The sequence below is a fragment of the Mus pahari genome, chromosome 9 (assembly GCF_900095145.1).
Source record: "Mus pahari chromosome 9, PAHARI_EIJ_v1.1, whole genome shotgun sequence".
NCBI classification, from domain to species: domain Eukaryota; kingdom Metazoa; phylum Chordata; class Mammalia; order Rodentia; family Muridae; genus Mus; species Mus pahari.
The window spans coordinates 34,214,955-34,226,580 of NC_034598.1; the positions used below are offsets into that span (position 1 = coordinate 34,214,955).

General features: G+C 43.9%; 1 non-coding gene across 1 annotated transcript; it reads left to right on the top strand.

Annotated features, from left to right (window-relative positions):
* The first annotated feature begins 8,640 nt into the window (after positions 1 to 8,640).
* LOC115064706 lies at positions 8,641 to 8,758 on the top strand. Its single transcript, XR_003844538.1, has one exon. It is a non-coding gene; the product is annotated as a small nucleolar RNA SNORA24 (small nucleolar RNA).
* The last annotated feature ends 2,868 nt before the right edge of the window (positions 8,759 to 11,626 follow it).

Sequence of the window (11,626 nt, forward strand, 5' to 3'; positions counted from 1 at the left end):
ACACAGAGAACCCAAGATTTATTTATAAGCTTTTACCACAATATCAGGGCAATTATTGATCTGGCTCTTTGGGCTTCGGATGTTTCTTCCCATGGTGTCTTCTCAGACTCTCCTTCTCATGTCTTGTTTTCTTTCTCTCTCTCTCTCTCTCTCTCTCTCTCTCTCTCTCTCTCTCTCTCTCTCTCTCTCTCTCTCTNCCTGTTTTCTTTCTCTCTCTCTCTCTCTCTCTCTCTCTCTCTCTCTCTCTCTCCTGCCATTGCATGATCAGCATTTATTAACAAGGCAGAGAATAATGATCAGAATTCTTCACACAAAATTGGGACAGGAGATTCTAAATGTAAGCATCACAATGCCACACCCAAACTAAAACCAGAAACCAGATATGGGAGCAGCAAAATCAACATTTGAAGAATCCAAAGATAACCTTTACACAAGGCACAAAAGCATCATGCCTACGGGTGATTGTTTGGGAATGTTCTCCTTTGTGATAAGGAATACACATGGAAGCACTGGTATTTCTTATTATTGAACTCTTGTGGAGGATAATATAGGGACTACCTGCCATGTCCAACCTGTTCACTTATGAGTTCAAGGTTATGAGCTGGGCACACAGATGCCTGTCAATCCTTCAGGGAGAGCAGTGGGAACTTCTAGGAAGCTTGGGGGGCAAGCTTCTTCAGAAAATCCCCTTTCTCACCATGGTGACTTGCTCATTCTTTGTCCTCTGAGCATCAGCAGCCATTCACGGTCTCAGAAAACACCACTGAGAGAATGGGTACAATGTGTGAGCATGTTTGTAGCGAATGGTTGTTCTAGTCTCAGGTCAAGATAAGATTAACCTTAAAGCTTGGGTTACTCTGGGAGGTGCTGCCAAGACTTACTTAATGATTAAAGGTCACTTTTGTGCCACTCAGCTGCCCCTGTGACCTAAAACTTAACCAGCAATCCTGCCTGCTGTCATCTAGATGTTAAGGAGAACCATCTGGCTCCTTCCTGCTCTTTTGATCTTTGGGCCCTGCCTTGGATCACCTGAGCTGCTATCACTGAATGCCAGAGACTAGGTATTCAAACTGATGTCTCTTCACACAGGTTCCTGTTCTCACAGTCTTCACCAATCTTTATTACTTCCACAAAGGCCTTCTCTCCAAATATAGCCACCTGTGTTGGAGTCACACATTTAGCTTTTGACAAGTATTGGAGCACCTTCTCTGTAACAGGCATCATATCCAGATTGTTGCTCTCATTCTACAGGAAATACAGACTGTGTGTGTGTGCATAGGTGTGTGTGCGTGTGCATGCACATGTGTGTGATCCTGTATGTAGCACACGTGTGTGTGAACGCATATGCATATGCACATTAAAGGGGAGCTAAGGTGAGTGTGGCATCTCTGGAAGCCCAGGCAGGGGGATTTTGAGGACAAGGCCTGCCTGGGATATGAAGGGAATTCAAGACCAGAAAGTAACAAGAGACCTAGGAAAGGATTACAAGGTCAGCTTGGCAAGCCAATGAGTTCCCTGGAGTAAATTACAGGAACATGGGTGACTCGGGGCAGCTACACAACTAGAAATCTCTCTGAGAAACTGAGAAGCAGCTGGAGAATTCTCATGGACAACCAAAGCCAACAGAGTCACCTGGACAACTTGTGCATCAGGAAACTACCAGTGAGTCTTACCCACAGCAGTGGCTGGTTATTCCCATAACACTAGAGGCGAGAGGAAGGGGGCAGGCCTCATGAGCCTCCTCAAGCCCCCTTGAAACTCCATAAGGAGAAGTAAGCAGACCCAGGCTCCTGGAGACTTTGTATTCCCGATCACATCACTCTGATTCAAGATGGCGCGGGTATCACATCCAGTCATTTCCCAGAGAAAATGGGCACTCAACACTAGGCAATGTCTGTCTCAAAAATGAAAACATGCTAGGAGATACAGCTCGGTAGTAGAGTGCTTGCCTAACATGGGCTACCACCAAGCAAGCAAACAAAAAATGGGGGAAGGGGACCGAAATTAATTTGGGAAGGTACAGGAGCATGGGCTCTTTCAGAATAGGAAAACGCATGGCTTTTCTGGAAGGGGAAAAAAAAATTGGAAGGGATAGCTGCAGACACCAGGGAGCAGTGGCATTGAAGAAGATGGAGAAGCCAGAGAGACTGCTGCAGGTGGGAGAGGGGCCCTTGGTTGTCAACTTTGTATGTTGTTAGAGAGCAGTGGAGGGTCACTGTGTGTTCCTTAGCGCAGAGGGTCAACAGGAGTTAATACAATTGTTTTAATACGTTACTCAACCAGACATCCAACGTGCAACTAGAGAACGGACATCACGTAGCCAAGGATAGTTATGAATGCAGCCCAACATAGAATCACAGACATACTTGAAACATGAAGAGAGTTTGGGGTATCTCTGCTGCGTGGTTCCTGAGATCAACTTTGTGATGGACAACTGTTGCGATGTCTGAGGGTTAGACACACCTACCTGCCTGCTGCATGGGTGACTGACCACCAGGACATGTACAAGAGTAAGAAGGCTAAAGGAAGGGAGTCCTGTGTTTCCCACATGTCAAAGTGGCCCAGGGAGAATGACATTTGTGTCATAACAAAGCTGGGATTTAGAATTCCCTCTGAAAATGGAGTCACCAGGATTTCCTGATGAAAATTACTGTGGGTTGGACAAGGTCAGTCTGGGCTACATTACATCAAAATCCTGACCAGAAAGTATAATAATAATAATAATAATAATAATAATGATGATGATGATGATGTATTTAAGTAGTAAGAAGAAGAGATAAGTGCATAACGTGCATATGATGTCAGATCAGGGTACATATGACATCATATCTGGATTCCTCGGCCTCCCAAATGCTGGGATTACAGGCATGCACCACCTCTACTGGCGACAATTCTTGTTGGTACGCGATAGCTGCAGCAGGAATAGGTACGGCAGACACTCGTCTTCCAAGCTGAAGAGCCAGTGTAGGGTAAGATGATTTTAGACTCTTCAGTGACTGTAGTTGTGCTCGCTCGTAAACTTTTACAGCTGTCGTTAAAAGCTCTTCACACAGATCCTCTTGCCTCCTGTCTCTGCTTCTCCTTCAGGTGGAGATGAAAAGGTCTAAAAAATGACAAGGTGCATGTTGCCTACTTAAACCTGTAGTCACTCCACCAGCCTTAGTGTGAAGCAGAGAACCAACAAGGTGTCCATCTCTACTACTTTTTTTTTAAGGGTTGTTTTGTTTTGTTTTGTTTTAAAGAGGCCATGAATTTGAAAGAGAGCAGAAAGAGGTATATGGGAGTGTTCACAGGGCAGAAAAAAAAAAGAGAAGCATAATTATATTATTCTCAAAAATGAAAAAAGTACCCGGGCAGTGGTGGCACATGCCTGTAATCCCAGCACTTGGGAGACAGAAGCAGGTGGACATCTGAATTCGAGGCCAGCCTGGTCTACAGAGTGAGTTCCAAGACAGGCCAGAAATGCACAGAGAAACCCTGTCTTGAAAAACCAAAACCAAAAACAAAAACAAAAACAAAAACGTACTTTGTAAAAATAGTTATGTGTGTGTGCAAGCCCACTGTGGGTTTACGTGCATCAGGGTGAACACGCGCTTGGAGGTCAGAAAAGGACCTGGGATCTGCTGGAGTTGGAAATGGTTCTGTAAGCTCCCTGATATGGATTCTGAGAACCCCAGTCCTGTTCAAGAGCAGTGAGCACTCTTGACCCCGAGCCATCTCTCAAGCCCATAGTTTATCACTTAGGATTAGGGGTTTGGGGAGGGCTCTTGCTGAATGGTCACTAGGCTGGTGGACCACAGGATGCACCTGCATAAGGCTGCAATAGCAGTGGACCACAGAACCCCAAGCAGCAGAGCCCAAGATGGCATTGCTGGACCTTGCGTGGCTTCAAGAGAAGGGTGTTTGGTAGGTAATTCCACCAGAACTTTCCCCAAACTCAATTTAGAAGGAACTGTGCCCTTGCCTAGTTGCCCAGGGATCCCAGAGATGGCAGGGGGTCACAAAGGCAGATGGTGTTAGGAAGGCTCTGTACCAGCTTCACCTCTGGGAGTTGAGACTTGGAGCCTCCGCACTATGGGGACAGATTGGCATAGTCATGGGCCACCTCCAGTGCACCCACAGCTACAGCAGAGCCTAAAGACCCCCCCACCCCATGTATACCCCCATTGCAAACCTTCACACCCTTAAGCATCTCTTCACACTCCTGTACATCTCCACACACAAACCCTCCTACCTCCTAGTACCCAACACAGCCTCTTCACATCACATCATACCCGGTGCACCCTTGGGACCCAGCCTGGCCTAGCTGGGTTCACAGGCTGCCAGCAGTCTCTAATGTCTGTAATGTTTGCTAATGTCTGTAGTGAAACCTCCACCCAGGGTCTCCAGAGCCCCCATGGGGATGATGTCAGAATTCCAAGGATGAAGTCGGTGTCCCTGGGAAGGAATTAGAGTATGGACTACACTTGGGCTTCTGGCATAGGTCCTGAAAGTCTGTGGCTCCAAGTGACAGGTGTTCAGGTGACGGTGAATGGATTCCTCCTGGTGGTTTTGCCTTTTGCTATTGGTTCTTAATAGTTTTGTTTGTTATTTAGCAATGGACTCTATAAAGGGTTAGGTCAAGAACTTGACTTTGGTTCATGGGAATGTGTGCCCTGCTATGCAGTTCTTTCTGGTGACAGGAGAAATGATTGGTGCTGGGATTCTTCAGAAGTTAAGGATCTGCTGGAGATGTAGCTGAGTTGGTTGCATGCTGGCACAACACAGAGAACCAATGCAAAACCAGATGTAGTGATGCACATCTGTAATCCCTATAGCACCAATGCTAGGGATAAAGACAGAGAGAACAGAAGATCAAATACATCATCAGTTACATAATGAGGTTGAAGCCAGACTAGGATACATGAAATCCCTTTTCAATGAAAAAGAAGAAGAAGAAGAAGAAGAAGAAGAAGAAGAAGAAGAAGAAGAAGAAGAAGAAGAAGAAGAAGAACAACAACAACAACAACAACAACAACAACAAGGAGAACAAGAACAAGAAGAACAAGAACAAGAAGAACAAGAACAAGAAGAAGAGGAAGAAGAAGGAGGAAGGAGAAGCAGGGAGGAGGAGGAGGAGGAGAGGTGGTCATTTTTATCTCATGTGTGTATATACACAGGTTTGCTAATGTCTGTGAAAAACAATCTCAAGTGTTAATCTCCTTCCACCTCATTGGAGATAATGTGTAGGAATGTTTTTAGGGCTATTTTATTGGGTTTATATATTTCTACCTCCCTTCCAACCCTTATTTCCTCCTAACCCCTTCCAACCTCCCAACACTAGGTAGGAGAGAGAAAAGGTTAGAGAGAAAGGAGGACTTAGACATCTATTGGCTACTTCCTGCTGGTTAGGGGCTCTGGGTTACTTGGAGCAAATCCAGTCTCCATCACCAGAATATCTATCAGTCCAGCAATGCAGCAAACACAGCAGCAGGATGGACCAGCAGCAGCAGGAGCAGCAGCAGCTTCCACAGGCCCTCTCAAGGCTCTCCCATTTATATCCTCTCAAGAGACCCCAGAATTAAACTCTCTGCAATTGGCAAAAATCACACCCCTGCTACTGCATGAGGCAAATCACAATCACCTGCTGTGAAGCAGCCTCTTATCCCACACCTAAGATTCAAACAAAAAACATATTCACGTAACATAACTAGGCACTTAAAAAAAAATCTCACTATAACAATGTCTTTTGATCTTAATCGTAACTGCATAAGCCAGGCTGTCTCCACCCCCATCTCCTCTTAGGATTACAGATGTGCACAACAGCATCCCACTTCAGTGGGTTGCAGGGAGTAAAACTCAGGTCCTGACAGTCATGCCACAGATCTTTACCTCCTGAGCTATCTCACCCATCCTGAACATGGGAAATTTCAAACAAGCGCAGTATAAACACTCTTTGTTTGAATCAGGTTCGTATTTCCATATAAATGCATAAGTGCATTTGAGGAGAATTGTCAGTGAGTGGTTTCATAAAAGGATGAAGAAGCTCAGCAAGTGTGTCATCGTTAAAATTGGGAGAGTTGTCCCCTTGATCAGATGATTCTCATGGGTTGTATCACTGGTGCTGTGACATCTGTCAGTTATCTTCACGGTGTTTAGATTGTCTCCTTTGGTGTTGTCACCTGGCTTGGGACATACAACAGTGTATACCTTTTTAATTATTATTTAGAAGCATACGTGATCCTTGCCCCTTCACAGGCCCCTATTTTCGTCTAATAGGTAGGCATGATTGAGAACAGGGAAAAATGGCAGAGCCTTCCCCATTAAAATGTTCACGTCTTGGTAATTTAAAACTCAAAGCATTTTTTTTAACCACCTGTCAGACTCCGGGAGAAGTGTAGAGATTAACGAATAAAAGACTTCTAAAATGCTTCCTGAATTTAAAATTCCATAAATATGCTAAATAGTAACAATCTACCCATTGTTAAATGCTAAATAGTAACAATCTGCCCATTGTTAAATTTATGTCCTCTCTTCTGCTGTGCACATGAGAGGACTTAGAGCATACTTCTTGTCAATTAAAGAATGAATTTGGAGTAAAATAATGAGCTCCATTCACATCTTCTCCCATACGCCAGCAGGACTGGGAAGCCTGAAGTAAGCTTCCCATTGCAAAGCCAGAAGGAGTATGGTTCACCCTGTGGATGGAAATACAGATGGGAAACTGAACTTGGGTATGGGAGAAGCTACAATGTAATCAGATCTGACTCATGTGTGCCTGATCTGTGTGCGCCTACACCTGAAATGTTCCCTCCCTTCAGGGGTAAGCCAGCAGGGACAGTGTGCAGGTTTGTGGCCAGACACCCCGATAGCTCTCCCATTTAATCTGTGAAAAATACCTCTTGATATTTTAGGGCTAAAGTTTAATCTGCGGTTTTGCTTAGAGGCAGGGAAGGAAGTCTTCATCGTTACTCTGATAAATTATTCATTCTTCCAGTAGACTTGGTTTTTAAGCATCCTTAATGCCAGCCATTATTTTAATATCCTGAAGATAATTGCCTTGTTCCCAGTGGTTTGAGTGACACAGGTTAACATACCATTTCTCTCTTAGCTTGTTTTTAATAATGAAGTATATCGCTGTTTACTGGGGTGGCACAGTGAAGCCTGTTTCTTGGGTGTTCGCTTTAGGTGTAAATACTGACATGACTCATCCTTTCTGATTTATGAGCAACCCAGGATTCTTTGCCAGCAGCATGGGCGGTGAGTAACACTGGGGGTGTTTTCCTAGACACTGTCCTCCTTGAGTAGTCTTTGTTTTTCATTTTCTCCACTCAGGTTCCCCAGATAAACAGCTACGAGGAACCAGCACAGCACCCCAGGCCTTCCTCTCTGGCACCCTCTGTCTTTACCTGTGTCACTTAAACTATGTCATGCTTCGTCTGGGCTTTCCAGGAGCTTGGCATGGGTAAGAGCTCCGTAAGACACCAATGTTTGTTGGGCAGTCGTGTATCCACGCAGCACAGGGGTGCATCAGCTCACTGACCTCCAACAACCTCGTACAGTAGATGCTGTTTCTGTTTCATCAAAAGAAGACCAAGGCTCGAGGAAAGCTTCAGTGGCAAGACTGGAACCAAGGCCTTGTAGTGATAGTGATTCTTTCTGCATCAAAATCTCTGAATGAGAAGAGCTACCATTCTGGACTAAAGCTTTGGTGAGTTCTCCCATTCACTAACTGGTCACTGCATAAGCCATGAGCTCAGGAAATCCTCCATGCCTCTGGCTTCCTTCCTCTAGTTTTGGAATAAGCAGTCTCTCAGTGATGGAAGGGAATGTTCCAGAATGTTGGCTTCCAAACACATAGGCTTGTCCTTCCTGGTGGTTTGAATGAGAATGGCTCCCACAGGCTCCGGCTGATGAAACTATTTGTGAAGCATTAAGAGGCACAGCTTTGTTGGAAGGGGGTGTGTCACTGAGGGTGGAGTCTGATGTTTCAAAAGCCCATGCCCCGTGCCCCTCTGTCCAATGCTTGGGGATCAAATGATGATCACGTCCATCTGGAACTGGGAGCCCCAATAATATTCTCTCTTTTAAGTTGCCTTTATCACCGTGTCTCTTCACAGAGATACAAATGTAACTAAGGATTCTTCTCCTTCCTGAGTACCATTCTGCTACTTTGTAACATCCCAGTGATCTGATGCCTCAAAGCAAGTTGTATTCTCTGTAGCTCAGTCACCATGTGGCTGTTGGATGTTCTCCTCCTGGTCACTGGTCCCCATCATACCGTAGGCTCCATTAATCCAGATCCTCTTTTACCTGACTGCTGTTTTCATGATTGTATTTCCCAACCCAGGACAGTGACAAATGACACACAGTTACTGACTGATGTTTGTTTGGATGAACTATCTCTTAAAAAAGAACTTGTGTGAAGGGCCAATACATCATTCTTCCTTGGGATAACCCAATTGAAGCACCACTAATCTCACACCACTTGTCAGAATGAGCTTAAATTATGAATGAAAATCCAAAAGTGGGGATAGAGAACACAGGGCTGGCCTCAGACACTTGGAATGATAATGCTTCTATCTATAAGACGTTTCAAGGTCAGTTGATGGTATAGGTTATATTGTTACATTGATAAGAAGCCTACAATTTAAGGAAAGACTTCAGGTATCTTTGTGACCCATCAACTGTGACAACCCCACTTCATAGCCACAGAAGAACATGGCGAAGTTGTCACCATTTAATTGCTGTCTGATTCTGATTCACATAGATAACATTCTTCACTGTAAAAAATTATAGGTCATAAAAGTACAGCCTCAGCCTCCTGACTTCCAGACCACTGTTCTTTCTGCACATAGGTTAGAACGCTCGGGGACCACCCAGTCACCAGCAGAGCTTTCAACCAGATGGTGCTCTCTTACAAAGCTAAAAACTTTTGGTTGCCCACACCAGTCCTGGGTTGCAGTACTCAAACATTCTGCAATTAAGGTCCATTGATAAATGTATTCTTTCCTCCATATGCCTCATGTGGTAGGTTGAATATGCTTGGCCCAGGGAGTGGCACTAGTAGGAGATGTGGCCTTGTTGGAGTAGGTGTGGCTGTGTTGAAGGAAGTGTGTCACTTTGGGGGAAGACAATAAGACCCTCCTCCTATCTTCCTGGAAAAGAGACTTCTCCTGGTTCCCTTTGGAACAAGATGTAGAACTCTAAGCTCCTCCAGCTCCATGCCTGCCTGGATACTGCCATGCTTCCTGTCTTGATGATAATGGATGGAACCTCAGAACCAGTAACCCAGGCCGAACTAAACGTTGGCCTTTATAAGAGATGCCACGGTCATGGTGTCTGTTCACAGCAATGGAAACCCTAACTATTACCTATATAACCTTGGTAATATATTTACTCGTTTAAGAAGAAACTGAAACAGACTGGCCTCTACTTCACTGTGCAGTTGAGGATGACCTTGAAATTCTGAGCAATCTGCTCTTACTTCCCACATCCTGAGATTACAGATGTAATCCCACAACACTGAGTTTTCTGTTGTGTTTGGGAAGGACTGGGTTTCCTTGTTTAAAAAACCATTCTATCAACTGAGGTATACTATATAGCTCCAGTCTTTCAGTTACTATTTTAATATCTATCTTTTTAGATTAATTCAACTTAATTTATGTGTGTGAATGTTTTGTTTGCCTGTATGTATGCATACCACTTATGTGCCTGGTGCCCACAGAGTTCATAAGATAGTGCCAGATCCTCTGGAACTGGAGTTACGAACAATTGTGAGTCATCATATGAGTGTTGGGAGTTGAATCCCAGCCCTCTGCAAGAGCAACAAGTGCTCTTAGCCAATGTGCCATCTCTCTAGACCCCCACTTAACAATCCTTAAATGCCTGGGATTACTAAATAGGAAACTTACATTGCTGAGCACTTTAACACTAGTACAATGGATTTGAGATGTATTTCAAAGATTAACCTACGTTTTTGAACTCCAAATGTTGGTAGTTCACGTTTAAGAACATACATGACAACTTTTCTCCTCTAACTTAGAAAGCAATACTTTCTAGACCAGTGGTTCTCAATCTTCCTAATGCTGGGACCCTTTAATACGGTTCCTCATGTGGTGCTGACCCCCTACCATAAAAATATTCCATTCCAATTCATAACTGTAATTTTGCTACTCTTGTGAATCGTAAATATCTGATATGCAGGATATATGACTCATGGGTTGAGAATTGCTGGTCTAGAGCATTACCTCCATAAGCAAACAGCTCTTAAACTATATTATACAATACTGTACTGTACTATACTACACTGCCCTGCACTATCTATACTATAGAGAACTTCACACTCATCTGGAAGACTTCTGAAAATTCTGGATTGCTTAGATCCATGCAGCACTGTTCCTAATGAGAAGGTCGGGATTGCATCCAGATGGCTGTCTCTGTAGCAAACACCTTTAGTAACCCACAGTCAAATGACTGAAGAGATCACCCTGCAGTCCTCCGATACACTCAGTGTGCTTTTAATTTCTCCAGTTTCCTCTTGAGGATTATTTTATAAAGGAAAAATAAACATGAAAAGGAGTTCAACGACTTGAATCTAGCAAATAACAGAGATGATCACATTGATTTTTTAGATGTAACAAGTATGTTTTCTTATAGCACAAGATAATTAAAGCTACGCAAGTGTCTGTGTGTGTATACATGTGTGTGTATGTGTGTGACTGTGTGTAAGTATGTGTGGTATGTGTGTGTACATGTGTGGGGTGGTATGGGTATGGGTGTGGTATATGTGTATGTGTGTCTGTCTGTATGTGTATATATGTGTGTATACATGTATATATGTGTCTGTACATGTGTGTATACATGTGTGTGTATGTGTGTGACTGTGTGTAAGTATGTGTGGTATGTGTGTGTACATGTGTGGGGTGGTATGGGTATGGGTGTGGTATATGTGTATGTGTGTCTGTCTGTATGTGTATATATGTGTGTATACATGTATATATGTGTCTGTACATGTGTGTATACATGTGTGTGTATGTGTGTGACTGTGTGTAAGTATGTGTGGTATGTGTGTGTACATGTGTGGGGTGGTATGGGTATGGGTGTGGTATATGTGTATGTGTGTCTGTCTGTATGTGTATATATGTGTGTATACATGTATATATGTGTCTGTACATGTGTGTATACATGTGTGTGAATATATGTGTGTGTGGTGTGTGTACATGTGTGTGTGTAGTGTGTATGTGTGTGTGGTATGTATACATGTGTATTCATATGTGTGTGTTGTGTACATGTGTGTGTGTGTGGACACTTCATAGCCTGTTTGCTTCCAAAAGGTATAGCTCAGTGTATGGTCACAGAGTGAGTTCAGATGAGGCCACAAGATTCCTCAACCATTAAGAAACTCAGATCTTAGGGAGTGTGGGGTTCATTGGAAACAGTCAACTATGGACTCCTTCACTAATTTGGAGCAACTACTATTGGGATGAGATATCTCTCTCATTATTACTTCCTCTGTCTCTCCTGAAACTGGTCCCCTGACTGTATTACAGTTTAAAAAAAAAAAAGAAGGAGGGGGAGGGGAGGGGGAGGGGAGAGGGAGAGGGAGGAGAAGATGAAGGAGGAGGAGGAGGAGGAGGAGGAGGAG